At 38.4% G+C, this 27,666-nt stretch overlaps 1 pseudogene across 1 annotated transcript; it reads left to right on the forward strand.

The window, feature by feature from the left end:
- The first annotated feature begins 40 nt into the window (after positions 1-40).
- LOC100896452 (uncharacterized) lies at positions 41-12,164 on the forward strand (annotated as a pseudogene). The gene is made up of 3 exons (XR_013525847.1): positions 41-149; positions 802-999; positions 10,510-12,164. The product of XR_013525847.1 is annotated as an uncharacterized LOC100896452 (transcript).
- The last annotated feature ends 15,502 nt before the right edge of the window (positions 12,165-27,666 follow it).

Here is a 27,666-nt window from a genome sequence, read left to right on the forward strand (position 1 = left end):
CGGCAACCCTCCCCCACCCGGTGCCCCACCGCCGCCCTGCGCCTGCGCTACGATGCGCCATAGAGCTGAGCACAGATTCCTAGAGCGGACAGGGCAAAGGCGGGTTGGCCGGCTATGAAGTTTCACAGCGGTCCGGAGACCACATCGAGGTACGGTGACGTTGGCTCGCGGATAGCCCAGGAATTAGGGGTGATACTGCCTAACAAGCGGTCTCACAGCCAGGAAACTGTGCGCGGTTTCTCGAGACCTTGGAGAGTGATGGCCGCCGGGATCGCTTCCAGACACGTAGAGCCTATCGGTTCTCGGCCCAGTGTTCGGTTGGTCCCCAGTAAGCCCTGCTGGTCTTGGGTGCAACCAAACGAATGCCGGAAACTCTGTGGGGTGGGTGGAGTCACCAAGCGTGGTGCATCCACGCGAATCAGCCGACCGTACTGGGAAAGAGCCACCTGAATTTGTGAGTGTTGGAAAAAGCAAAAGAGGGGAAGAAAAATGATCAATAGTGTCATTTTTTGATACGAAGGGCAGCGAATATCTTAGTGTTTGTCACTAGAATCCATTGTAAAATTCCCTCCCCAGCGCTATCTTTCCAGTTATACATTTATTTTTGTAGTATTAACCTGTAATTTTGTTTGAACATCTCTAGACTTCGAATGGGGAATGTGTGTCTTAAGTGGGGTAATCTCTGGCTCTTGGATTATGGGGAGGAAGCCTAATACATTCTGAGAGAAAAGCAGCTGGAAGTCAAATGAGATTTTGTTTTCTCCTTTTATATCTTGAGGATTTTTTGGTGGTCTGTTTCAGATATTACAGCTCTAGTCAGCACATTGATTCCCTCCCAAGCCCAGTGGTGCCCAGTTGCCTCCAGGTCCCAGACCTTTAAGTGGACAAGAAAAGCTTACGGAGGAAATGGTAATTCTCCACTTGCTCTGTGAGGTATCCAGTTGCAGCCCATGGAGATCCAGTTCAATTATGAATCTCAGGAACATCACCTTCTGTCAGGTGAGCATCAGGGTATTATATCTTTCTTGGTGGTTTTGGCAGAGTGGGGAGGATGACGGGGTGTCACCTGTGCTAGTGTCTTCGAATGATCCCCCTTAACTCGGTTAGGCAGTATTACCTCTTTAGTGCACCAGGCATAGTCACATGACTTTATTTCAAAATCTGGCAATCAAATTCTCATGCAGCTCCCTCCACTTTTTTGAGACCCCAAAGTCATTCATTTTCCCCTGCATAATGACCTCATTACCAATCTGTTAGGTTTGGTCATTTTTCTTATCTACTGTAGGGGCATAGTTAAAAGTTCTGGAGTCTTGACAACCTGGATTCAATAGTAGTTTTGTCGCTTAACTAGCTACAGTAAGTTACTCATATATTTTATGATTCTGTTTCCTCACTTTACAAGTGTATATAGTAAGTCATACCTTGAAGGTATTTTGACATTTGTATCTCTATATTACCCCAGAATAAAGAACCCCAAAATTTAGTGACCTAAAACATCAAACTTTTTAAACCTTATTTCTTATGGTTCTGTAGGTCATCAACTTGAGCTGGGTTCACCTGGGCAATTTTTTTTTTCTCTTGTTCTTTTCTTGGGTTACTTATATGGTCATCTCAGGGCTGGCTATACTGGGGCCAGGGTCTAAGATGGTCTCAGTCACATTGTCACAATGTCTGACCGTTGGTGCTAGCTATGACTTGAGTCCACATGTCTTTAGCAGGCAACTCTGGACTTTTTCACAGGACAGCTTGTTTCCAGTCAAAGAGAAGGCAAGCTCTCCAGTATATAGCACTTTTTCATACCTATGTTTGTGTTTCATCTGTTAATGTCTCATTGACCAAAGCAGGTCATATGACCAGTTCTAAAGTCATTGTAGAAGGAGACTACACAAGGATATATGTACTGGGAGATAGGATTCACTGGGGTACATTAATACTACAACAGGCCAGTTGCAGTGGCTCATGCCTGTAATCCCAACACTTTGGGAGACTGAGGCAGGAGGAATACTTGAAGCCAGGAGTTCAGGGCAAGCCTGAGCAACAAAGTGAGACCCCATTTCTATAAAAATTTACATAATAGCCAGGCATGGTGGTACCTCTAGTCCCAGCAATTTGGGAGGCTGAGGTGGGAGGATTGCTTGAACCCAGGAGTTCAGAGACAGCAGTGCACCACTGCACTCCAGCCTGGGTGACAGAGTAAAATCCTGTCTCTAAAAAGCACCAGTAAAAAACTATAAAGAAAATCCTAATATAAAACTCTGAGCACAGACTTTGCTTACAGAAAATTCTTTATAATTGGTAGCCACTATTATTTTATGTAAGAATTTTGATCTCAGCTTTGTTCATATGTTCTGTAGGGTCTCATTTCCACATCATATGTTACTTCTTTTTGGTTTGTCCTCTCATTGCTGCTGTTTTTCCTGAATCACCTTCCATTGTCCCTTTTTTCACTCGAGATCATCTGCTTCTTTTTAGTCTTAGAGCATCTTTATTAATTTTTTTAGTTTTTCTCTCCTGCATCTAGAACTTGTCCTTCCTTAATCTATTTTAAGACATCTAGCACTTATCTTTCCTGAGAATCACTGCAGAACTGCACTTCCTCCTTGCAGGTTTACATGAATTGATATACTTAGTCCTTGTGTTTATGTCTCTTAGAATGTGTATAAAATAACATTTTATTATAGAGTAATACAGTTATACTAAAGTCAATTTGTAAAGTATAGGAGAACACAAAACAAAATTTAAATAGCCTTCAGCTTCACACTCTAGAAATAGCTACTGCTAACATTCATATATCCTTAAAATCATTTTTCTAATGAATTCACCAAATATTTGTTATTGATAAATGTTTGTTAATAAGATCATACCTTATTAATTACTAGCCATATAATATGATGATTAGTTATTAAGGCTTTGCCCTGTACCAATAACTGTACTAAGTGCTCGTGATATAGCAGTGAACTGAGCACACAAGGCCTTTGCTGTCGAAGTGCTTACATGCTAGTGGAGGGAAGGAGAAAATAAATGAATGTTCATTATATTATCAGATAATGATAATGGTTATGAAGAAATTAAACCAGGATATATCAGTCAGGATTCTAGCAGGAAACAGATGGCTCATTCTAGTGCAGTAATTCGAAATTTCGTGAAGAGAATGGGGATGATTACAGAAATCCGCAAGGGATGCAGAACAGTCTTGAGTCAAACAACACCGGGAAGCAGTTACTACCTGTAGATCTTCAGGGATAAGGGGAAAGATTGATTACCAGGTCCTGGAAAGGATAGCTGTAGAATTTAGCCGCCTGATGGGAGCTCTGGCTTTTGCTAAAAGGCTCAGCTACTGGCCCAGCAAGGAGACAGCCAGGATGATCAGTTCATCCCAATTTGCCTGGAATTTAGCACTGAAAGCTGCAATGGCCCCTTAAGTTTTAGGCAAACCAGTACAGTTAGTCACTCTACTATTTTCCCACTTTGGTCCAAATCCCACTTGCATACCAAATGGCATGGAACCCCAGGTGATGCCGTCCATCAACATCAATCTCCTGGGGCCCAGAGCAGGGTGAAGAGTAGATCTGGAGGGGTGAAAGGAGAATATTCATTATAGTCTATCACTTTTATCCTGCAATATCCACCCCAACATAGCAGAAAAACAGAGTCCCTTAAGCTGTCATTTCATTTCAGGTTGACATAATTAAATCATATTCCCATCTGAAGCCTGGAACTTAACTGCCGCTAGTGCTCTTCATATAAAATGGTGAGGGATAGGGGAAAAAGACATAATTATAGCTCCAGTTTTTGCTGTTCACAAAGTCTAAGCTGATAATCCTAACAATCTTCTTCCATTATGCATTTTATATCTTCCTTGCTCTCTGCCAGCATCTCAGTGCTTTCCTGGATGATCTGAGTCCTCAGTAATCCTGCTTCTTTCAGGCTGCTTCAGTGTACTATTGACTAGGCCCATTAGACATGAGAGGACTAAGACATATCCCAGTGAATCCTTGTGTTCCAGACATACTCTTTCTTGCCCTTCTATGTAGCAGCAACCAATTTCCACCTTGGTAATTGGGATCAGTTATCCTAGCCAGTAAAGTGATCCCTTCCATGTTGGTTGAGCAGCATGAGGATCCCAAAATGAACAGGAGACAGTTTCATCTTTGAATTTAACAAAATCATGACTTTGTTCCATGGTGGAAACATTTCTTCTTTGAGCACTAGAACTTCAAACTCAGCATGCCCACAATTACAGGGATAGTAAGCAAAAATAATACACGCGAATTATTAGGTCTCTAATAAGAGGACCATTCTCACTCCTCCTCCACCCTTGGTTCCTGTACCTGTGTATGTATTCTGGCCATGGAGAAAAAAAACAATATTTATTGTCCTTTGGTTGAAGGCATGTCTTGCATCTATATGACCACACCCCAGATTTACAGGGTGTTGTGTTGTTGGCTAGGTGGCACCATAACTGAGCCTTAGCAGATCATTCTGCATATTTCCAGGTGATGGGGCATATGGCAAGACCTGTGAATTACATGTATATGAACTCACTGCTATACTTTCTTTCCTGAAAAATGAGTTATTTGGAAGCAGCTTGGTATCAAATATCTGGTAATAAACATAACCTTATCTTAAGTAAATGCAAATTTGTATCTGGACTAAGTATTTAATATTTTATAAACAAATCGCTGCTCTCTTTTTGATAGAAGTGTTTCAGTGTGGTGAATCTGCCCCCATTTCCAGGGAATGGTACCTTTTTAGGGGCTTGGGTTTTGGCCTTGGCCATTAGCTGCTTGGGCACATAGCAGTTGTGTTAGGCATATCAGCTTTCAGGAGGGGAGGTCGATATTGTTGAGCCCATGTAGAGTTTTCATTCCCACTGCCATGACTACTTTGTCATGAGCCTATTGGATAAGCATTGGAAAAGAAGCTCATTGAAATTCATAAAGTAGATCACCATGTCTGTCTGATGGAAAGGCTTTTCCACAGTGGATACTCTTTGGTGAGGATTCACATGGGACACAAAGATATTCATATTCATTGCCCATTCTGGGAATTCCATCCTCATACTTTTCCCCCAGAATCTTTGCTTCTAGTCCTCCAATCTTGTTCTTTCCAGGTACCTAAATAATCAAATAACCCATTAGTCACTACCCATGAATCAATATAAACATATATCTTAGACTATGTTACCTTTGATGAAAAGTGGACAGGTAGGTACATATGTGAAATTCTGCCCCTTGGGAGGATTTGCCTTCACCAGTGTGTCTGAGGCCACTTCTGAGTAGGGATGTAAGTGAAAGCTATTTACTTTTGGCTGGTGCTTCCCCATCTGTAAACCAGTTCTATAATTTTTCCGCAGCTGTTAACTGGTAATAGGGAATTCCCATGAAATCATGAATATAAACTGAGGGGGAGAGGTAGTGAAGCAATAGGACCAGGTACTATGGAATCCTCGTCACTTGTGTATGGAGTTTACTTGTCTTCTAAACTTTTGTTTTCAATGGAATGTTGATTTGTGTGTGATTTGGTGGAATAAATAACAACCGATACACAATGAGCAGTCAGTAATGTGTAGTCATTTGGTGCTCTGTGTTCAAGTGTGAAATCTCTATCAGTGCCCAATAGTAAGCCAGGATCTGCTTTTCTTATAGAAAAGTGTTGCTGACAGAATAAGATGTAGCCTTCCTCCAGGGTGGTCCTCTATGGAGGCTTGTGCAAGGCTCTATACAGCATCCATGACTGCCACCGGCACTTCCAATACCACTAGTTATCCTGGGTAGTAAGAGTCTCACTCAAAAGTAGCAACCTTTCAGGTTAATTAAATTGGTCATTTCAGCTCACTGAGCTGTGATGTCTGTTAACCCAAAAATGCAGAGGCGCTGCAGGTCTTGCACCTCCCTGCAATGGTAACGTTTGGGTAGAGCTATAAATGAAGTGAGAAAACAAGCCATATGACTATCTGAGAGTGTTCCAAGAAGAGGGAGTAGCAAATGCCAGAAGCTCCTATATGTATCAGGAACAGAGGGAGCCCAGGGTGGACAGGTATGAGGGGTGGCAGTGGAATGAAATGAGGGCAGAGAGAAAGAAAGGGACCAGATCATATGGAACATTGTAAACCGTAGTGAGGACTTAGAATTTTATTCCCAGTGTAATAGGAAGTCATTGGGGTTCTTTATACAGGATGATGAGAAAGGTAAGTTAGAAGCGTTTCAAGAAGAAAATAATCAACTATTCAAAACAATCCAGAATAAGACTGAGAATTGACCATTGGATTTGTCACGATAGAGCCTATGAGGGACTTTACAGTTTTGATGGAGTTTTGGAGATAAAAGCCCGATGACAATGGACTGAAAAGAGAATAGACTAAATGTTTGTTACAGCATAGAACAGTGAACTCTTCATACATACTCCTGATGGAAGTCTAAATTGGTTCAGCTACTTTGGAAATACCTACTTGAAACCCAAACAAGTCAAAGTTATATAAACTTGATATAACTTATAGTTTATATAACCTAGAGGAACATTTGCATATGTGTATCAAGATAGATATACAAGCATATTTATAATAGCATTGTTAATAATAGCAAAATGTTGTTTATTGAAGGAGAATAGGTAAATAAGTTGTGGTGTATGTTACACTGTAGTAGTGTGAACATGAATGGACTACAGCTACACACATTAACATGGGTGGATCTTCCAGGCATAATGTTGAGCAAGCAAAGCAAGCCACAGAATACATATATAATTCCATAAATATATAAATTTCAAAAACATCCTATATTAGTCTGTTAGTGCTACCATAACAAAATATTCATCTACTGGATGGCTAAAACAACAGAAATTTGTTTTCTCACAGTCCTGGAGGCTGAAAGTCCAAAATCAAGGGACCAGCAGAGTTGGTTTCTCCTGAGGCCTCTCTCCATGGCTTGCATATGACTTTTCTCTGCATGTGGGAAGTGGCTGTTGTCCACAGGCCTGCCTCTTCATCTTCTCCTGAGAACACCAGTCTTACTGGATTAGAGCCCTACCCTGTGACCTCATTTAACCTTAATTACCTTCCTAAGGGCCCTCTCTCCAAATATAGTGACAATAGGAGTTAGGGGTTCAGCATATGAATTGGGGATGGTTGTGGGGGAGCAGGGAGCAGTGCACAAGCACAAGTCCAATCTATAACACATGCAAAACCAAATAATATTTTTTTAAAGATAAAAATATTTGGTAAAGCTCTGAAGAAACCCAGAGAAGGATAAACACAAAATTTAGCACAGTGATTACAAAGGTAGATGGGGGAAAGGGATTGGAGGAAGAAGACAGGATCAGGGAAGCATGCAGAGTAGAATTCTACCATGTCAGAAACTTTCTGGTAATTTCTTTTTTAAGTTGAATGGAAGGTTCAATTCTGTTTGTTGTATTATTATTCATTTTTTAATTGTACATATATACATATAGATATATACCTATTTTTGTATCTAAAATACTTAATAAAATAGAGAAATGAGAAAGTAAAGTTTTTTTTTTGTTTGTTTGTTTTTTTTTTTGAGACGGAGTTTCGCGCTTGTTATCCAGGCTGGAGTGCAATGGCGCGATCTCGGCTCACTGCACCCTCCGCCTTCTGGGTTCAGGCAATTCTCCTGCCTCAGCCTCCTGAGTAGCTGGGATCACAGGCACGCGCCACCATGCCCAGCTAATTTTTTGTAGTTTTAGTAGAGACGGGGTTTCACCATGTTGACCAGGATGGTGTCGATCTCCTGACCTTGTGATCCACCCGCCTCGGCCTCCCAAAGTGCTGGGATTACAGGCTTGAGCCACCGCACACGGCCGAAAGTAAAGTTTTTTAAGGAGAATTGCTATAAAGGGAAACAAATGAAGCAATAGAAGGATGGACTATAAGGTCAAGGTTTTTTGTGTTGTTGCTGTCTAATATATATATATATGTATATATATATATATATATATTTTTTTTTTTTTTTTTTTTTGAGACGGAGTTTTGCTCTTGTTACCCAGGCTGGAGTGCAATGGTGCGATCTCAGCTCACCACAGCCTCCACCTCCTGGGTTCAGGCAATTCTCCTTCCTCAGCCTCCTGAGTAGCTGGGATTACAGGCACGCGCCACCATGCCCAGCTAATTTTTTGTATTTTTAGTAGAGACGGGGTTTCACCATGTTGACCAGGATGGTCTCAATCCCTTGACCTCGTGATCCACCCGCCTTGGCCTCCCAAAGTGCTGGGATTACAGGTGTGAGCCAGCGCGCCCGGCCCGCTGTCTAATATATTTTTACTGACTTTTATTAAATCTACTTTAGTCAGGCATAATTTATAAACAATAAAACATACTCCTTTTAATTGTGCATTTAGTTGAGGTGTTGGATGAGAATAGAGTCTCCCTCTGTCACCCCAGCTGGTGTGCAGTGGCGCAATCACAGCTCACTGCAACCTTAACTTCCCAGGCTCAATCGCTCTCTCGCCTCAGCCTCTCTCCTGTCATACCTGGATTATAGGCGCACATCACCATGCAAAACTAATTTCTTTTATTTTGTGGTGACAAAATCTTGCTATGTTGCTGGGGCTAGTCTCAAACTCCTGGAATCGAGCGATCCAACCACCTCAGCCTTCCTAAGTGCTGGGATTACAGGTGTGAGCCACCATACCCAGCTTGCTTTAGATGAGTTTTGACATGTATATACACCATGTCCACTATCCCCACAAGCAAAACATAGACTCTTTATATCAACACCTTTCTCCCAGTTTCCTTCCAGTCCCTCCCCATCCCTAGGCAACCATTGATATGCTTTCTGTCACTGCATATTTGATTTGGCTTCTCTAACATTTCATATAAATGGAATCATACTTGCCTGCCTTCTTTAGTTCAGCATAATGTTTTTGAGATTCATCCATATTGTTGCTTTATCAGTAATACTTTTTTATTGCTAAATACTCAATTGTATGTCTATATCACAATTTGTTTATTGATTCACTTGATGATGAACATTTGTATTATTTAAATCTCTGGCTGTTTTATTAATAAAGCTGCTCTAAACATTTGTGTACAAGTCCTCTTATGGATATATGTTTTCATTTCTCTTGGGTAAATATTAATATCTAGAAGTAGAATTGCTGGGTTACATGATAAGAATATGTTTAACTTTATTAAAAGCTCCCAGAATTTCCTAAAATAGCTATACCATCTTGTATTTTCACCAGCGATGTTTGAGAGTGTCAGTTGGTCCACAGACTAGTCAGTATTTGGCCTTTAGTATGTTAGTTGTATTGTTAGTAATGGTTATTTACCAGTAGCTCCTTGAGGTTGAATTTGTATTTCCCTGATAATTAATGATGCTGAACATTTTGTCATATGCTTACTAACCATTCATATAACTTATTTTGTGAACTATCTATTCTAATCTTTTGTTCTTTTGAGTTGTATATTTTTGAGGTGTAAAAGTTCTTTGTATATCTACAATATACAATCATCAAATATATGCTTTGTGAATATTTTCTCCCCATCTGTAGCTTGATTTTTTTTCTTAGTAATGTCTTTTGAAGAATAGAAGTTTATAATTTTCATGAAGTTTAACTTTTATGATTCATGCTTTTGGTGTGCTAATACCCTTGTCTGTCCCCAAATTATAGTAATCTGCTTTCTTCTAGAAATTGTATACTTTTAGCTTTAATGTTTGGATTTATGTTACATTTCTAATTAATTTTTGTGTATAGCGTGAGGAAAAAGTTGGGGTTCATTTTTGTCATTAAGATAGCTACTTTTTTTTTTTTAAGATGGAATCCCAACTCTTTCACCAGGCTGGAGTGTAATGGAGTGATCTCAGCTCACTGCAACCTCTGCCTCCTGGGTTCAAGTGATTCTCCTGCCTTGTCTCCCAAGTAACTGAGACTATAGGCGCATACCACCACGCCCAGCTAATTTTTTTGTTTTTAGTAGAGATGGGGTTTCACCATCTTGGCCAGGATGGTCTTGATCTCTTGACCTTGTGATCTGCCCACCTCATTCTCCTAATGTGCTGGAATTACAGATGTAAGCCACTGCACCTGGCCTGTGATATCTATTTCGAACACTTTTGTTTTACTTGTTTGTTCATTTGTTTTTGGAGACAGGATCTTGCTCTATTGCCAGCCTGGAATGCCATGGTGAGATCATGGCTCACTGCAGCCTCAACCTCCTAGGCTCAAGAGATTCTCCTACCTCAGCTCTCCAAGTAGCTGGGACTACAGGGGTGTGCCACCACACCCAGGTAATTTTTATATTTTTGTAAAGACAGGGTTTTACCATGTTGCCCAAGCTGACAAACATACAGAGCATATATGGTATATCACTTGTATAAATGTTTAATGTGATCCATTACTTGTTGAATCTTTCTAGGTTTCCTCTCAGAGGGTAAAGTTCATTTTTTGAAACACTCATACTGTGATAATATAGGTAAATACTGATCTGTGTCAACTGAAATTTTCTTACAGTATAGGGAACACATTCCATTTGGATTTTGTTTATTGTTCCAGATGGTGAGACCAAGACCAAGATTGGAAAGCCAGCTTCAGAGGAGGAAATTACAGCAAAAATTGAACCATTGACAGAAGAGTCTAGCAGTCTGAGAGAGAATGTTCTCCAGGATTCTGAACTCAGAGAATTCTGTGAATTTGGGGATAAATTAAATGAAAAATATCAGAACATCTTTAAAGAAAGACCACAAAACTGTGACAAATGTGGGCAAAACTTTGTTTTTAGTACAAGCCTTTTTAGGCATCAGAGAACCCGTTCTGAGAAACCTTATGAATGTGATAAGTGTGGAAAAGCCTTTAGTGTGAGCTCAGCCCTGGTTCTGCATCAGAGAAATCATACTGGGGAGAAACCCTATCCTTGTAATTTGTGTATTAAAAGTTTCCATCGGAGCTCAGACCTTATTAAACACCAGAGAGTCCACACCAGTGAGAAACCTTATAAATGTGATGAGTGTGGGAAAGCCTTCAGTCAGAACTCAATTCTCATTATACATCAGAGAATCCACACAGGAGAAAAACCTTATCAATGCAGTCATTGTAGTAAAAGTTTTAGCCAGTGCTCAGATCTGGTGAAACATCAGAGAATCCATACTGGAGAGACACCTTATGCTTATAACCATGTAACAAATATTTTAGTTGGAGTTCTGATGTGATAAAACATCAAAGAATACACAATGGGGAGAAACCATATAAATGTGATGTGTGTGGGAAAGCCTTCAGTCAGAGCTCAGATCTTATTCTGCATCAGAGAATCCACAATGGGAAGAAACCATATCCATGTAATCAGTGTGGCAAAAGTTTCAGTCAGAATTCAGACTTTATTAAACATCAAAGGGTCCACACTGGAGAGAAATCCTATAAATGTCATGAATATGGGAAAGCTTTTAATCAGAACTCAGTCCTTATTTTACATCAGAGAATTCATATTGGAGAGAAACCCTATTTCTGTGATCAATGTAGCAAAACCTTCAGAAGACTTTCAGATCTTATTAATCATCAACGAATTCAGACTGGAGAGAGGCCTTACTCATGTAATCAGTGCAATAAAATGTTTTGTCAAAGATCAGATCTTGTTAAACATCAGAGAATTCATACAGGTGAGAAACCCTATGAATGTGATGAATGTGGGAAAGCCTTTAGTCAGAGCTCCAACCTCATTTTTCATCAGAGAATCCACACTGGAGAGAAACCTTATCCCTGTAGGGATTGTACTAAAAGCTTTAGTCACGGTCCAGATCTTGTTAAGCATCAAAGAATACACACTGGAGAGAAACCATATGCATGGAATCATTGTGATAAAAGATACAGTCAAAGCTCAGACCTCACTAAACATCAGAGAGTACACTCTTATGAAAAGCCTTATCATTGTAATAGTTGTGGGAAAGCCTTCAGTGAGAGTTTTGACCTTATTCTTCATCAGAGACTCTACAATGCAGAAAAACCATATCCATGCACACAGTGCAGCAAAAGGTTCAGTCACAACTCATATCTCATTAAACATCAGAGAATACACACTAGGGAAAAACCATATAAATGTAATGAGTACAGGAAGGCTTTCAGTCAGTGCTTAGCCCTACACTAGAGAATCCACACTGGTGAGAAACCAAATCCATGTGATGAATGTGGCAAAAGCTTTAGTCGGCACTCTGATCTCATTAATAATTGAAAAATACACACTGGTGAGGTGAAAAGCCATGTAAGTGTGATGCATGTGGGAAAGCCTTTAGCACATGCACAGATCTAATTGAGCACCAGAAAATCCATGTTGGGGAGAAACACCAGTATGTTCAGTACAGCAGAAGTTTTAGCCAACTCTTTGAACTTACTAATCATGAGGAAGACCACTGTGGGGAATACAGTCAAAATGTGATGAATGTGAGAAAACCTTTAGTGCATACGTCATCTCTATTCAGTACCAGAGATACCATACTAGGAAAAAATCTAATGAATGCTGTTGATTATTGGTGAGTACGAAAAAGGTTTTAATCAGTGTTGAACCCTTACACAACATTAAAACCACACTGGAGCCAGGCATGGTGGCTCACACCTGTAATCCCAGCACTTTGGGAGGAAGAGGTGGAAGCATCACTTGAGCCCAGGAGTTTGAGGCTGCAGTGAGCTATGATCACACCATTGCACTCCAGCCTGAGCAACAGAGAAAGACTCTATTTTTTAAAAAACACTAATACCACACTGTGGAGAAAACTTTAATTCAGTTTTTATAATGAAAGTTTAACTCAGAGCTCAGACATTACTAAAATTAAAAATTCTGCTTGGCCAATATGTTGAAACCCTGTCTCTACCAAAAAATACAAAAATTAGCTGGGCATGGTAGCATGTGCCTGTAGTACCAGCTATTCCAGAGGCTGAGGCATAAGAATCACTTGAACCTGGGTGGTGGAGGTTGCAGTGAGCCAAGATACACTCCAGCCTAGGCGACAGAGTGTGACTCCATCTCAAAAAAAAAAGAAAAAGAAAAACTTCAGAGTCCTGTTAGTTGTGGGAAAACCTTCAATGTAAGTAAAATTTTTACTGAATGTCAGTATACAACAATAAAAACAAACTTTTATCTTTTCTATAATGTTGTAAAAGCTCTAGTCTTATTCAGACATAGCCTACAGGAGGAGAGTTGTATTGTAAGATATCTATAGATATCTATAACAATATTAACACAGAACTTAACAGATATTGTAAAAATCAGTGTGGGGAGGTGGTCAGAACTCAGAAGCAAATGCATTATTGTTATAATCTCAAACCTTTAGACAGCTTAAATCAGTTGCATATCAGAAATTATTTTAGATAATGTAGGGAAAACTTAAATCACCTCTAGATCTGAAGTGGCATTTATCATAATATGACACCCCTGACAGCTAGAGCCTTACTATATGCTAATGCTAGATATCTTTTTAAATTCCCTGTGTGTGAACATGCTATACTATTCTGGTATTAAACTTGCTAAGTACGTAATTCCAGTGCCCCTTTTTCTCAGAAGTTTTTTTTTTTTTTTTTTGCTTTTAGTTTTGGGGGAATCTAGTTTTCCAAGTGCACATTAGTTTGTTCAAGTTCTTGTAATGTTCACAGCAAATATGGATTTATTTTGCTTTGAATAATGCAGCCCATAAGCTTTATTGGTTTGAAAGTTCTCACTACCATTTAATCACATCTTCTAAACATGTAAAACAGGATCTTTAAAAATTATTTCCATATGTCAAAGTAGAGATTTTTCTATCAGGATTTATCTTGTCATCTATAGATTGAACAAAAAGGGGTGGGTGTGATATTGTGATTTATAATAAGAAACATATATTTGTTCTTCATCCCCTGGTACACAGCTCCTAAAACCCTTGAAATTTCCTGAGTGGTAAGAGTAATTAAGATGACAAGCCCCTTTAGCCACATCTGAGTTTATGTTAATGAGATGACTTTTGGAAAGAGAAAAACCACAGGATGGGGGTCAGTTGCCATGGGAACCAGCCATGTAATTAGAGGGTTGGAACTTTCAGATCAACTCCACCCTACCTGCCCTCTAGGTGGAGAGAGGCTGGAGACTGAATTTAGTCACCATTGGCCAGTGATTTAATCATTTATGCCTACATGATGTAGCCTTCATAAAAACCTAAAGGACAGGATTTAGGGAACTTCCAGTGGAGGTACTAGGAGGGTGACATACATAGGAGGGCATGGAAGGAAGCTCAGTGTTCTTCCCACACACCTTGCCTTATGCATCTCTTTCTTCTGACTGATCCTTTGTTGTGTTCTTTTACAAAGATCCAGTAAATAAACTTTTCCTACATTCTATGAGCCATTCTAGCTAATGTTGGGACCAGCCCAGACACAACCTAGGAAGTAATGAGGGTCGGCAGAGACAAATTAAGAGACAAGAGTAAGAGTGCATAAAGTTGGGTCCCAGGGGGCAGACACGAGTAGGATGATGCAAAGGCCCCGAGCACTGGTGACCCACACTATTGAGTGTTTAACCAAAGAAGCATGTGCTCAGGGATGTGGGGGGTGAAAAGGAAGCGAAGCATCAAGCAGGTGATCTATAGCTGTAGCAGTTTGGCATTGCCTTTGAAGGTATAAAGCTTACTCTACTTAGATAGAATCAGCAAACAGATGGGGGAAAGGCTGCAGCTGGAGCCAGCAAGTCTGACCACATTCTGGTGCTTCAAAGAGGTCTTCCTTGCTCCTTGCTCCATGCTCCTTTGAGCATGGAGCATGGTCTTCCATTCACTCCCATCCTGTGCCAGATAAACAGGTCACATGCATCAGCCTTTTTTCACAATGCTCACACTCAAAGAGGGGATTGTAGGAACCTTGGATTATATTATAGCCAGTTGGTCAGAAGCACCAGTGAAAATATGAACATGTGATTGTTGTCTGAAATGCAGATTGATGTCCGAAACTGACAAAATTGGTATCAGTTGTGGAACTGAGCCCTTAACCTGAAGCATCTATGCTGATCTGATTCCAGGTAGATAGTGTCAAAATTTAATTATGGGCACTTAGTGGATGTCCACAGAAAATTGGAGAATGGCTTGGTATGGGGGAACCTCATACACATGTGGTGTCAGAAATGTTGTGACTATAGAGAAAACAATAAGTTTTTCCTACACAATAGCTATAGTACCTACATGATTAATTTGTATAGTATATTCTGTTTTAAAATAAAAAGACTTTGATATTTTTTCAAGTGGCAACATCAGACATTTTTATTTCTGGCATACATACTGAAAACAGGCAACATACTTGCAAAGTTTTCGAGTGAAAAATAGAAATAGTTTGAAAAACTAAATTCAAATTGTCTTTCTGATAAGTTCTGCTACTAAATAATACTACAACATTGTTTACTTTGTCCCCCATAATTGTCCAATTAATATTTAATTAAGTAGACATTGTTAAATTCTATTATTTTCTTAGGAGTGTGATGCTAAGGCAAGGCATTTTGGGAGGTTTTGTAGTACATAAGAAGAATATACTATCTCTTCCAATAAAGTGTATATTCTATAGTGATAGAGACTAAAATGTATGCTACATGTCACTTTGAATTCTGGTATTTATATATGTCTATATATGTAAACATATTAATTTCCAATGATATTTTGCTGCATTTGCCAGTATGTTTATATGAAAATTTTGGTCTTGGAAAATGGTAGGTGCTGTATGGCTTGTTATTTGGGTATGTGTATTTATTTGTATATATTTATGTATTTACCTTTGTATTAACTTGTTTGGAGGTATACTTATGTCAGTGTATGAGAGTACAATTTGATGCATGTATGTTCAGTCCCCATTTGTATTTAAGAATAACTCACATTGCTAAAGTTATTTTTCAGAGTTGATTTTTTTGGCGTTTATGGTTGGCCCTGTCTACACATTCTGCCTCTGCAAATTCAGACCATCTATCAAAAATATTCAAGAAAAAAATAAAAAATAATAATCTAACAATAAAAAATACAAATTAAAAACCAATACTGTATAACAACTATTTGGACAGCATTTACATTGTAGGTATTATAAATAATTTAGAGGTGATTTAAAGTATTTGGGAGAATCTATGGGTTATATGCAAATATGATGCCATTTTATAAAAGTGACATGAGCATCCAAGGATTTTGGTATCCGTGAGGGTTCCTGGAACCAACTAGTCCTCCAGAGATACCAAAGGATGCTGTTTTAAAATAAAGCTACTTCTTTCTTTACCTTTTTGTCAGCTGTTGCCTTGGGTTTACTTATTTAGGAATGCACTTCTGCCGAAAGTTTACCAACGTGTTACTGCTCTCAAGAGACTCTATTAAAATAATTTAAAAGAAAACACATGGCTTGACATAATCATAAAGGTAGGACATGCTTGTAAGAGCTCAGAGAAGTCAGGGTTCAATTCTGATTAGAAACAAAAAGAAAGCTTGTGGAACTCCTGAAATTTGAGCTTTGAAGGATGAGAATAGAGGCATAAAGGCAGGGAGGGAATAATCAACAAAGGCACAGAAGGAAGCGTAAGAAATGTGGAGTATGGTGGTTATCATTTATTCAATAAATATTCAGTGTCAGGCACTGTACTGGGACGTGCTAAAGAGGGGTAGCGGAAGGGCCTCTGCCCTCAAGAAGCTCACAGAAATTATGCATTATGAAAATGTTTATTTCAAAGGGTAATAATAAGGGAGAAATGAAAATCAAGTGAGAAAAAGACTTTAAAATTGTGATGCTAAACAAGCATGCGCTTTAATTTTCTCGGCCGTAGCTCATCTCTAAAACAAAAGTACTTGGTGTGGTTGGACTAGATTTCATGTTTCTGCATTTTATTCTCAAAGTAATGAAAAGTCATTACAGTCTTTGAATGATCTTCCTGCTTTAAAAAGAGTCTCAGATTAAAAAGGGGAGAGAAACAGCAGAAAGGAAACCCATTTTTAAAGTCTAGAAATAAAATTGTGAGGTCCAGAAGTAGAAAAGTTAGAAGTTATTGACATGATGATTGGTTGAGAAGTAGGTAAGAGAAAGGTAAAATGTATTATCTGTTCTTTGGAGAATTTAAAAAGCAAGAAAAAATAGGAAGGTTTCTAAATCTATTTCTGAAGTTTAGCTATCTCTCGTGAGAATACATTTTAAGAGCTTACTACAAAGTTCTCTATTCACTGTCCTACAGGTAAACTCCGATTCATGAACTTAACACACACATCCATGATTTCTTCCTCCTGAATTCCCTATCTTTATGAATTACACTACTAAATACTGTCATCCATGTAAAATAACTGGTAATCAACCTACACTCCTGACCTTAAGTTTTCCAAATCTAGTTGCTTACTAGGTCTTAGAAATGAGTTGCAAAATTGCAAAATTTGAACAACTGACACTTTATGAGATTTGGGCCTGACACTTTATGCCAGTTGATTCCTCCAGGCATTTGCTGATTCTTGAACTGACAGGGCAAAGGGCCAAGAAATCTATTCAAAGAATGCTGGAAGGTTAAATGAAACTCAGCCAACTCATACTAGGGAGGAAAAATTAGAGTATAAATTGTGCCAAGTAGGTGGTGTCCTTGTAAACACTCCACATTCTCAATGTAAACATTATATGGCTACACCCCAAGAGAGGATAAAACCTGTGTGACGAAGTCTTAAAAAGACTGAATGCAATGTCAAGTAAGGTCAGCCTTTTAGTGAAGTAAGTTATCTTCCCCTAATCTAGCTGCCAGCTAGAAAAGAGGAAAGGGTGAATTCTCTCTGGAGGATGGCTATTCAGATTCTGCAATTTTTCATGCACAGTGTGATCAGTCAAAAATTTCCAAAGCCATTAGAGTCAGAGACATCAATAAGAACTTATATATACATTTTATGTACACACACAGATGCATATGCAGAAACAATTATAGAACATAGATCTATACATATGTTAGTATATATACATACACTACCTAGCTCTTGGAGAGGATCTAGAAGCAGTGACACCCTAGTATCAATGAGCATAACCAGACCTTGGTTTCTAAATATTCTCCAAATAGAAGGAACCAGGACTCCTTTGAGAAATGGCTGGTTCTAGGGCTAGGGCAGGGAAAATGCATGATGAGCCTAGAGCATCTAGTAGTAAAGAAAGTAGGTAAGAGCTCAAAAAACAAAAGGATAGGGGCATGTCAAAGGAACATAGGAGCTAACTGAAAGGCCTTTGGTTCCCAAGGCCAAATAAGTATACATGCATCCATACTGATAAACAGGTATGAGAGAAGAGACAACTCTTCCTTATGGAAAAATGCCAAATTGTATATTTAGATTCTCTCCTCTCCAGAGGAAGCTGGACCTGTTGACTTACTTCCCCCGCCCCGCCAAAAAAAAAAAAAAAAAAAATATATATATATATATATATATATATATGGAAAAGGAAAAACTAACTACAGTGAAGAAAATTGACAAGAACTACCTTAAGGCAGGGCTTACCAACCTTAGCACTATTTACATTTTGGGTCACATAATTCTTTGCTGTGGGGAGCTGTCCTGTGGAGTTATTGGATATTTGATACTATCTCTGGCATCTATCCACTAGATACCAGTAGCAACCCTACCCCAGTTAGGACACTCAGCCAACATGTCTACAGCCACTGCTGAATGTCTCCTGATGGGCTTCTCACCTGCCTAAGATGCACTGCCTAGAGGATAATAGCACCAGTGAGTGATGTTATGTGAATATTATGTACCACTTGGTATGATGTTACGAGAAAGTCACTTCAAATTGTAATATTCTTTTTAAAAACCTATAATCCCCAAATTAACTAAAATCAGATATAAAAGAGGGCATGTTACTGCTGTAATTTCAAAAATAAACAGGATTAGAAGAAACTGCTAAGAATAATTGTACATCACAAACTGGAATAACCTATAAATAGACAAAATCCTAGAAACACATAGCCTTCTGATGAATTGTGAAAAAGTAGAAAATCTGAATAGAACTATGACTAGTAAGATTAAATCAGTAATCAAATGCCTCCCCTCGAAAATAGCCCATGACCAGGTGGCTTCACTGGTGAATTCCATAAAACGAAGTAACACCAACTTTATTAAACTCCTACAAAATATTACAAAGGAGGAACAATTCCAAATTCATTTTATGAAGCCAGCATTAAACTGATACCACACCAGATAAAGACACTACAAGAAAACTACAGACCAATATCCCCCATCAACAAAATGCTAGAAAACACAATCCTATAGCAATTTAAAATAATTATACAGCATGTTCAAGTAAGAGTTATTTTTGAAATTCAGAATGGTTCCACATACAAAAATAAATCAAGGTAATACATCACAGTAACAGAATAAAGGAAGAAAGTATGATTAACTCAACTGATGCAGACGAAGCTGACAAAATTCAACACCTTTATGATACACTCAACAAACAAGGAATAGAAGAAGACTACCTCATATAGTAAAGTCCATATTAAAAAAAAATAACCTACAGTAAACATCATAATGGTGAAACACTGAAAGCTTTTTCTCTAGGAGAAACCATATGAGAATGCCTGCTTTCACCACTTCAACATAATATTTAAAGTCCTAGGCAGATCAGTTTAGCAAATAAAAGAAATAAAAGGCATCCAAATTGGAAAGGAGGAAGTAAAATTATCTCTATTTGCAGAGGACATAATCTTACATGCAGAAAACCCTTAAGATTATACACACACACACACACACACACACGAACTAATAAGTGAATTCAGCAGAGTTGCAGGATACAAAATCAACACCTAAAAATCAGTTACATTTCTATATACTGACAATGAACAATCTAAAAAGGAAATGAAGCAAACAATTTCATTTGCAATACAATCAAAAAGATTAAAATACTTAGCAATAAACTTAACCAAGTAAATTAATGACTTGTTCCCTGAAAACTACAAAAGATTGCTGAAAAACATGAAAGAAGGCACATATAGATGGGAAGACATCCTATGTTCAAAGTACCCAAAGAAATCTACAGATTCTTTGCAGTCCCTATCAAAATTCCAATGACAATTTTTGCTTAAATAGAAAAACTAATTCTAAAATTCATACGGAACTTAAAGGGATCTCAAATAGCCAAACCAATCTTGAGAAGCAATAAAGTTGGAGGTCTCACACTGCTGATTTCAAAACATACTATATAGCCAGTCATGGTGATGCATACCTATAGTCCAGGGTACTCAGGAGGCTGAGGTAGGAGGATCCCTTGAGGCTGGGAGTTTGAGAACAGCCTGGTCAACAGAGTGAGACCCCAGTCTTTGGAAAAAAAAACAACAACAACGTAATGCAAAGCCACTGTAATCAAAATAGTGTGATACTGGCATAAAGACAGACACTTGAGGAAGATAAGAAATTTTAATCTGAGGAATGTTAACCTTGTTTAAATTATCAGGCTCAAATAGGGATTGGAATGTGAGAGTAGTCACCTTTTATTCCATCCTTGACCTAACTCATTATTTAAAAGTTGCCTGCTATTGGGACTCTAGACTGTCAGCACCAAGTAGCCATAAATTAAGCTAACAATGCTGTATGCTGGACACCCTAGCTCATACCCTGTAGTTCAACAATGTATAGCCAATTTCTGTAAACCAATGAGAATTCCTGAAACACAGCTTTTGTAAGTTGCTTTCTCCTTTGATTCATCCTTTTTTTTTTTTTTCTTTTAAAGACCTGAGTCTCTCCTTTGCTCTCTGAAGCACTTCCCAGTGGTTCCCAAATTCCAGTCCTCAACCTTGGCCCAAATAAACTCTCTACATTATTAATTTTTCCCACTTTCTTCCTTCAGGTCAATACACAAAGACCAATGAAATAGAATAGAGAGCCTAGAAATAAACCCTCCCATACATGATGAAATTATTTTTGGCAAGGGTGTTAAAACTATCCAATGAGGAAAGGACAATCTTCTCAACAAATAGAATTGGGAAGACTGCATAGTCACGTGTAAAAGAATGAAGTTGGACCCTTACAATATGCTATATACAAAAATTAACAACAACAACAAAATGAATCAAAGACCTAAACATGAGAGCTACAAATATAAAGCTCTTACAAGAAAATTGGGAAACCTTCATGACATTGGATTTGGCAGTGATTCATTGGATATGACAGTAAAAGCACAGGCAACAACAAAACCCAATTTTTAAAATGGGCAAATGGCTTGAATAGCTATTCCTCCAAAGAAGGTATATAAATGGTCAATAATCACATGACAAGATGCTCAACATCCTTAATCATTAGGAAAGCGCATCTTCCATAATTTTCTTTTTTGAGACAGAATATCACTCTGCCACCCAGGCTGGAGTGAAATGGTGCAATCTCGTCTCACTGCAACCTCTGCCTCATGGGTTCAAGCAATTCTCGTGCCTCAGCCTCCCAAGTAGCTGGGATTGCAGATGTGCACCACCATGCCTAGCTAATTTTTGTATTTTTAGTAAAGAAAAGGTTTGCCATGTTGGCTGGTCTAGTCTTGAAATCCTGGCCTCCTGTGATCCACCTGTCTTGGACCCCCAAAGTACTGGAATTACTGGTGTGAGTCACTGTGCCTGGCAGTTTTAGTCTTATTATACTTGATGTGATTATTTACATAAAGTACAGCAAGAATAATTATTTGCCATATAGAATCCTTTTTTTAAAAAAATTGGTTTGGCTGGAACACTATTCCATAGGAATCTCTGGTTAGACTTTTTAAAGCCTTGAGCCCCAGATTCTTGTATTTGAACCTACAAATATGTGTATGAATTGGGTGAACTCCTTTTCTTTCAAGGTCTTATAATAATTTGGGGTCTCCTGGACCTGTCAGAAAGTGACATTCTTTTCCACAGGTCAGAAACCCTGCAAGGGACTACACAGACAAAATATGAGACCAGTTTCTCCAAGGAGCTTTTATTAGTTCTCTAAGTAAACCCCAATTTTTAAAAGCAATCTGAAAGCATGCTATTCCATTCAAAGCCTTAATAAAACAAAATAAAAACTGTCTCTAATTGTGCCTGTTACAAAAGAAGACAGATTCTTATTGCACTTAGGCAAACAACTGTATTGCCACAAATTAAGAATACTCACAAATAATTTTCAAATTCTAGAGAAGTCAACTGGAGAGAAAGAAATATGTTCCAAATTTTGCTTACAGAAGTATACTTTACTCAATTATTAAAAGCTGTAAATAGCTCAAAAGAGAAAAAAGTTTTCTTGATTCTGAAAAACACAACAAAAAGCATCACTGTTTACAATAGCAAAGACTTGGAACCAACCCAAATGCCCATCAATGATAGACTGGACTGGGAAAATGTGGCACATATACACCGTGGAATATTATGCAGCAATCAAAAATGATGAGTTCATGTTCTTTGTAGGGACATGGATGAATCTGGAGAACATCATTCTCAGCAAACTGACACAAGAATAGAAAATGAAATACCGCATATTCTCACTCATGGGCGGGTGATGAAAAATGAGAACACATGGACACAGGGAAGGGAGTACTACATACTGGGGTCTATTGGGGGGAATAGGGGAGGGACAGCGTGGGGGGGGGAAGCTGTGGAGGGATAGCCTGGGGAGAAATGCCAAATGTGGGTGAAGGGGAGGAAGGCAGCAAAACACACTGCCATGTGTGTACCTATGCAACTATCTTGCATGTTCTGCACATGTACCCCAAAACCTAAAATGCAATAAAAAAATTTTTTTTAAAAAGTCAAAGAAAGATTATTTCAGTGTTTTTTGTTGTTTTGAAGCAGGGCCTGGTTCCGTCACTCAGACCAGAGTGCAATGGTGTGATCGCAGCTCACTGCAGCCTCAACCTCTTGGGCTCAAGCAATCCTCCTCCTTTAGCCTCTCAAGTAGCTGTGACCACAGGCATACACCACTACAATGCCCAGATTTTTGATTGATTGATTGTGGAGATAGGGTCTCCCTATATTGCTCAGGCTGGTCTCAAACTACTTGTTTCCAACTCCAGTGATCCTCTGGCCTCAGCCTCCCAAAGTGCTGAGATTACAGGCATAAGCCACTGTGCCCAGCCTATTTTGATCTTCTACTAGGTAAATCCATACAATTAACTCTTGTTCTGCCCAATATTGGGCCAACAGTCCTCATGAACACATCAGCTCTCTATGCAGTCCTGGAAGTTCTTTGTTTTTGGTCTTTTCTATTTCAACGGCACAATCTCTAAAGTTATCAAAAACCTTCATTCAAGAGCACCCATGAGAATTTTATAGCTGATTATAAACCACCTCTTGAAAAGGATCAAGAAAATTATCTGCAGATGACAAAATTATTAGGACAGCCACAGTTAAAGACACAATTAACAAGGAAATCTGGCCATCTCTGTGGCACACAAAAATTTCACATCACCGTAATTATTAGTGATAACAAGTATTGAGACATATCAGAATTATAGGAGTCACCACAATTTTGGAACACATATTATTAACATATTTATATGAATATGACCCAAAGAAAGTTAAACACCATTTTATATTTGACAATGTTTTCTATATTATCTTAATATACCAACTAAGCTCAATATGTCTTTTTTTTTTTTTTTTTTTTTGGACTTCAGAGGACCTAATACTTAAAAAGTTAATTAGAACCAAAAAAACAGACTTAATTTAGAAATTGATCTTGGAAAGTGTTTTCCAGGCTTCAACCTTCTCTAATCAAGCTGACAATGGAACAACCCATACTATACAAGGAGAATCTAAGTCCCTATAAGTCATTAAATCAGTCAGCAAGAGATTTTACAACCTCCAGCATTAGGCAAGGACAACAGTCCAGTTCAGCAGGAAGCAGCTCTAGGAGACAAGACCTCCAGCCCCTTCTCCTTAAGAATAAGGAGAGTAAAATCTCTCAGGGGGAATGAAACAGAGTAGGGGTAGGATTCAGCCAACCCTCACCAATATATTTTTTCATGTATACCTGCTGACCAGACTTTGCAAGTTCTGTGAAGAAACTAAGATAGGCAGCATCCCACCATAAATCTTACTCAAGGTATCATATCTACTGATTGTGGGACCTTGAAAAAACAAAATAAGCAGCATCCCAACATAAATCTCACTCAGAGGAGTTAACCCTATCACCCACATGTGCGCAAACCAGAATAATAACCAATCTTTGACCCATGCTTCATTATAATACTAAAATTCCTGTCCAAGGAGGGGCTTATCTGCCCTTTTATGATTATATGTATTACCAAGATTTCTTACTGTATCTGCACACACTGCCTTCTACCCTGCACATATAGTGACACTCACCTATCTCACAGATTCTGCATGCCACTCTCCTTAAGACACCACAGTGCACTCCCCTAGGGGAGTCAGCCCAAGAACATTTTCCTGTTCTGTCTCTTATGCCCAACCTTTCTGGGGATAAGTCTTAATAAACCTTATCTAAGAAAAGTTTGCCTGGCTTCATCTTCATTTCTATTACTAATTTCTATTGAGAGCCAAGAACCCCATGTTTGTAACAATAATTTTACTCCAAAATACATAAAGCTTAAATTGACAAAACTAAAAGAAGCAATAATTCTATAATCCTAGTGGGAGACTTTCACAATTCTCACATTTGTCTGTTTTATATATTTATTATCATGACCTCTACACACTGAAACAACTCTCACATTTGTAAAAGATAGAACAAACAAAAAGAAATTCTAAGGAATTGCAGTGTAGGTGGACCATTTGATTAACAAAATGGCATCATTGATATATAGATAACAGTGCAACCAACAATGGCAGAAAACTTACTGTTTTTAGGTGCACAGAGAAAATTTACCAAAACTTAGGATGTACTGGTTCATAAAGCAAGCTACAATAAATCTCATCAGATGGAAATCATTTAGAGTAGTGCTGTCCAGTGGACTTTTTTTGGTCCTATTTGTATTGTTGAATACAGGAGTCACTGAAATCAACACAGTAATCACTAGCCAGATGTTGTTATTGAACACTAATCTATGACTAGCGTGGCTGATGAACTAATTTTCATTTCTAATTAGTTCAAATAGCCACATGTGGTTAGTGGCTATCCTATTGGACAGCACAGACTCAGCATATATTTAGACAATCATACAAACTCTCATACATATACAATGTAAATAATCCACGGGTCAGAGAAGTAAGCACATAGAAATTAGAATATATTTTATCAGAATGATAGTAAAAATTGTGGTATACAACTAAAGTCCTGATTAAAGATAAATGTATAGTATTTAGTGTATGTATTAGGGGGAAAAGGAAGATTTCCTCTTTCAAGAATAGAAGAAGCCTGGTTTTCCCTAGAATTTTCACCAGGATAAGTACACCTCAGGACACCCTCCAGGTCTTTGTCAGGTATTACTGCTGAGCCTTTCAGCATCATTAAAAGGAATCTCTCTCCAACAGTTAGCATTCACTTCTCTGGCAGATTGAATCTAACTATCTACAATATGATAAAATATATTTTTAACACTTATTTTTACTCCTTTACACAAGGTACTTGTTATTTGTAAAGATAGTTTTCATTTAATTTCATTTGTTCTGCTTACCCAATAATATAATTACACAGGATCAGTCTAAATTCCAGACTGCCAGTTAGTCTAGGTGGCCCCACAGAAAGCTCCAAAGTCATGAGAACTTTCCTTCCCAGTAAGCCATGCTATAGGGAAATAAGTGGCTATATAAACCAGGGGTTAGCAAACTATTTAGGAAGGCCAGATAGCCACTTATTTTGTAAATAAAAAGTTTTAATGGAACATAGTAATTCCCATTTGTTTATATATCATCTAAGGCTGATTTCTGCTACAATGGCAGAGTTAAATACATGGAACAGAAACTATATGGCCCTCAAAGTTGAAAATATTTACTATCATGTCCTTTAGAGAAAATGTTTGCTGATCTCTGATCTAAATGAGAATTTCCTTCTTTTTAAGATGTTTTACTGACTTCCTGCTGTATAAATGATAGCTTATTGTAAAAAAAAAAAAAAAAAGAAAGACAAAATAACACGTTAAAGAATAAAGATAACAGTCACTTATTGCCAGAAGCCTACTTAGCAAATTGTGTCTATAATGGTAAACTATTTTTTTCCTATTATTATGTTACATTTTACATGTCCATAACATAGCTCTATAAGGTCATTTAAAATTATGCCCATAATGAGTGGATGTTAGTAATTACTTTCCTGGTATTCCTCTTTCCCCTTCCCTGACCCAAAGCTTTCTCAATAATCACACCTGCCCCAATTCTCCTTTAAGTAATTTGCTCTCTTCCTTTCTGAGCCATTAAGGTCTATGAACTTTGAATTTTGACAATTTCAAAATTATATAAAAATCTAAAGAATAATATCCTTTACCCTGAGTCCTCAAATGTTAACATTTTACCATATTTACTTTATAATTCTCTACCAACTCACTCTAATCTACTTACCAATCTAGACATATATCTATATGTAATACATCTAGACATATTACTATACCTATTACTCTTACATATACCTATCTAGGCATATTATATATATAATATGTACATATATATATATAATTTTGGAGGAGAGAAAATGCATACACATTTATTTAACATGTATACATGGGGAGAATCACAGAGTGATTGCCCCACATATATAGTATCTTTGTCCGAATTATTTAAGAGGAAGTTGCAGACACTATGCCCCTTTGACATTTAAGTAGAATAAGATGGGAAAGCATTTTGAGCAGAGGAGTGACATGGTCTAACTATGTGATCTGGGGGCTGTTTTGAGAACTGAGTGAAGTAGGGCAGCAGGGAAGCAGGGAGGCTATTAGCCCGAGCAACTGGAAGGACGAAATTACCATTTTCTAAGCTGAGGAAGTCTAAAGGAGGATATGTTTGGGGAGGAAATTTGCTTCTGGGTATATTAGGTTTAATATGCCTAATTAGTCATGGTGCCAACGCCAGTTTATAAGGCTCCTTATGTTTTCAGGGCCAGAGTTTTCTTTTTTTATGATACTGAAGATTATACCTTCCACCCTTGAGATTGCTGACTCCCACTTGATTGCTGGCCTGGCACTCATCCTGTGCTGTTTTCTTGGAGCCTGACCTCCTCAGTGATTGCTGCTGGAGAAGCTGAATGGTGCAACCTGTAAGTGCAGAGTAGTTGATGCTCTGTGGTGTAAACCGACCAGATGAAGAGGAGAGTCTGCCGAGAAGTGTTCTTTTTCTTCCTCACCCCATAGTAAGGTAAGATGCAGTACTATGGTTCACACAGCTTGTGCCTTGAAAATGATCAGTGAGACTAAGCAAATAACCGTGACTTTAGAAGTTGCAGACAGCTCAGTAGCACTAATATTTGCTCTCTCTCCTTCCCTGCTTCACCTCCCATTGCTTTTCTTGAATTGCATCACCTCAATAATGTCTTAGTAATAGGGTTTTGTCTTAGGCCCTATTTTCTTAGGAATCTAGACCAACACAGGTATTGTAACCATGTGTCCCAGGTTCTTGGCCTCCCCTGCCCCAGGAATGGGGGACGAGGCCCTGGAGGTGCAGTGGGCTTACCGTTCATATAAATATCACAGACCCAAAGAGTTTTGCAGAGAGTGATTTATTAGGCAGAGAGAGAGAGAGAGAGAGAGAGAGAAAGAGAGAGAGAGAGAGATATCACAGACCCAAAGAATTTTGCAGAGAACGATTTATTAGGTAGAGAGAGAGAGAGAGAGAGACCAACGCTG

The sequence above is a fragment of the Callithrix jacchus genome, chromosome 13 (assembly GCF_049354715.1).
Source record: "Callithrix jacchus isolate 240 chromosome 13, calJac240_pri, whole genome shotgun sequence".
NCBI lineage: Eukaryota > Metazoa > Chordata > Mammalia > Primates > Cebidae > Callithrix > Callithrix jacchus.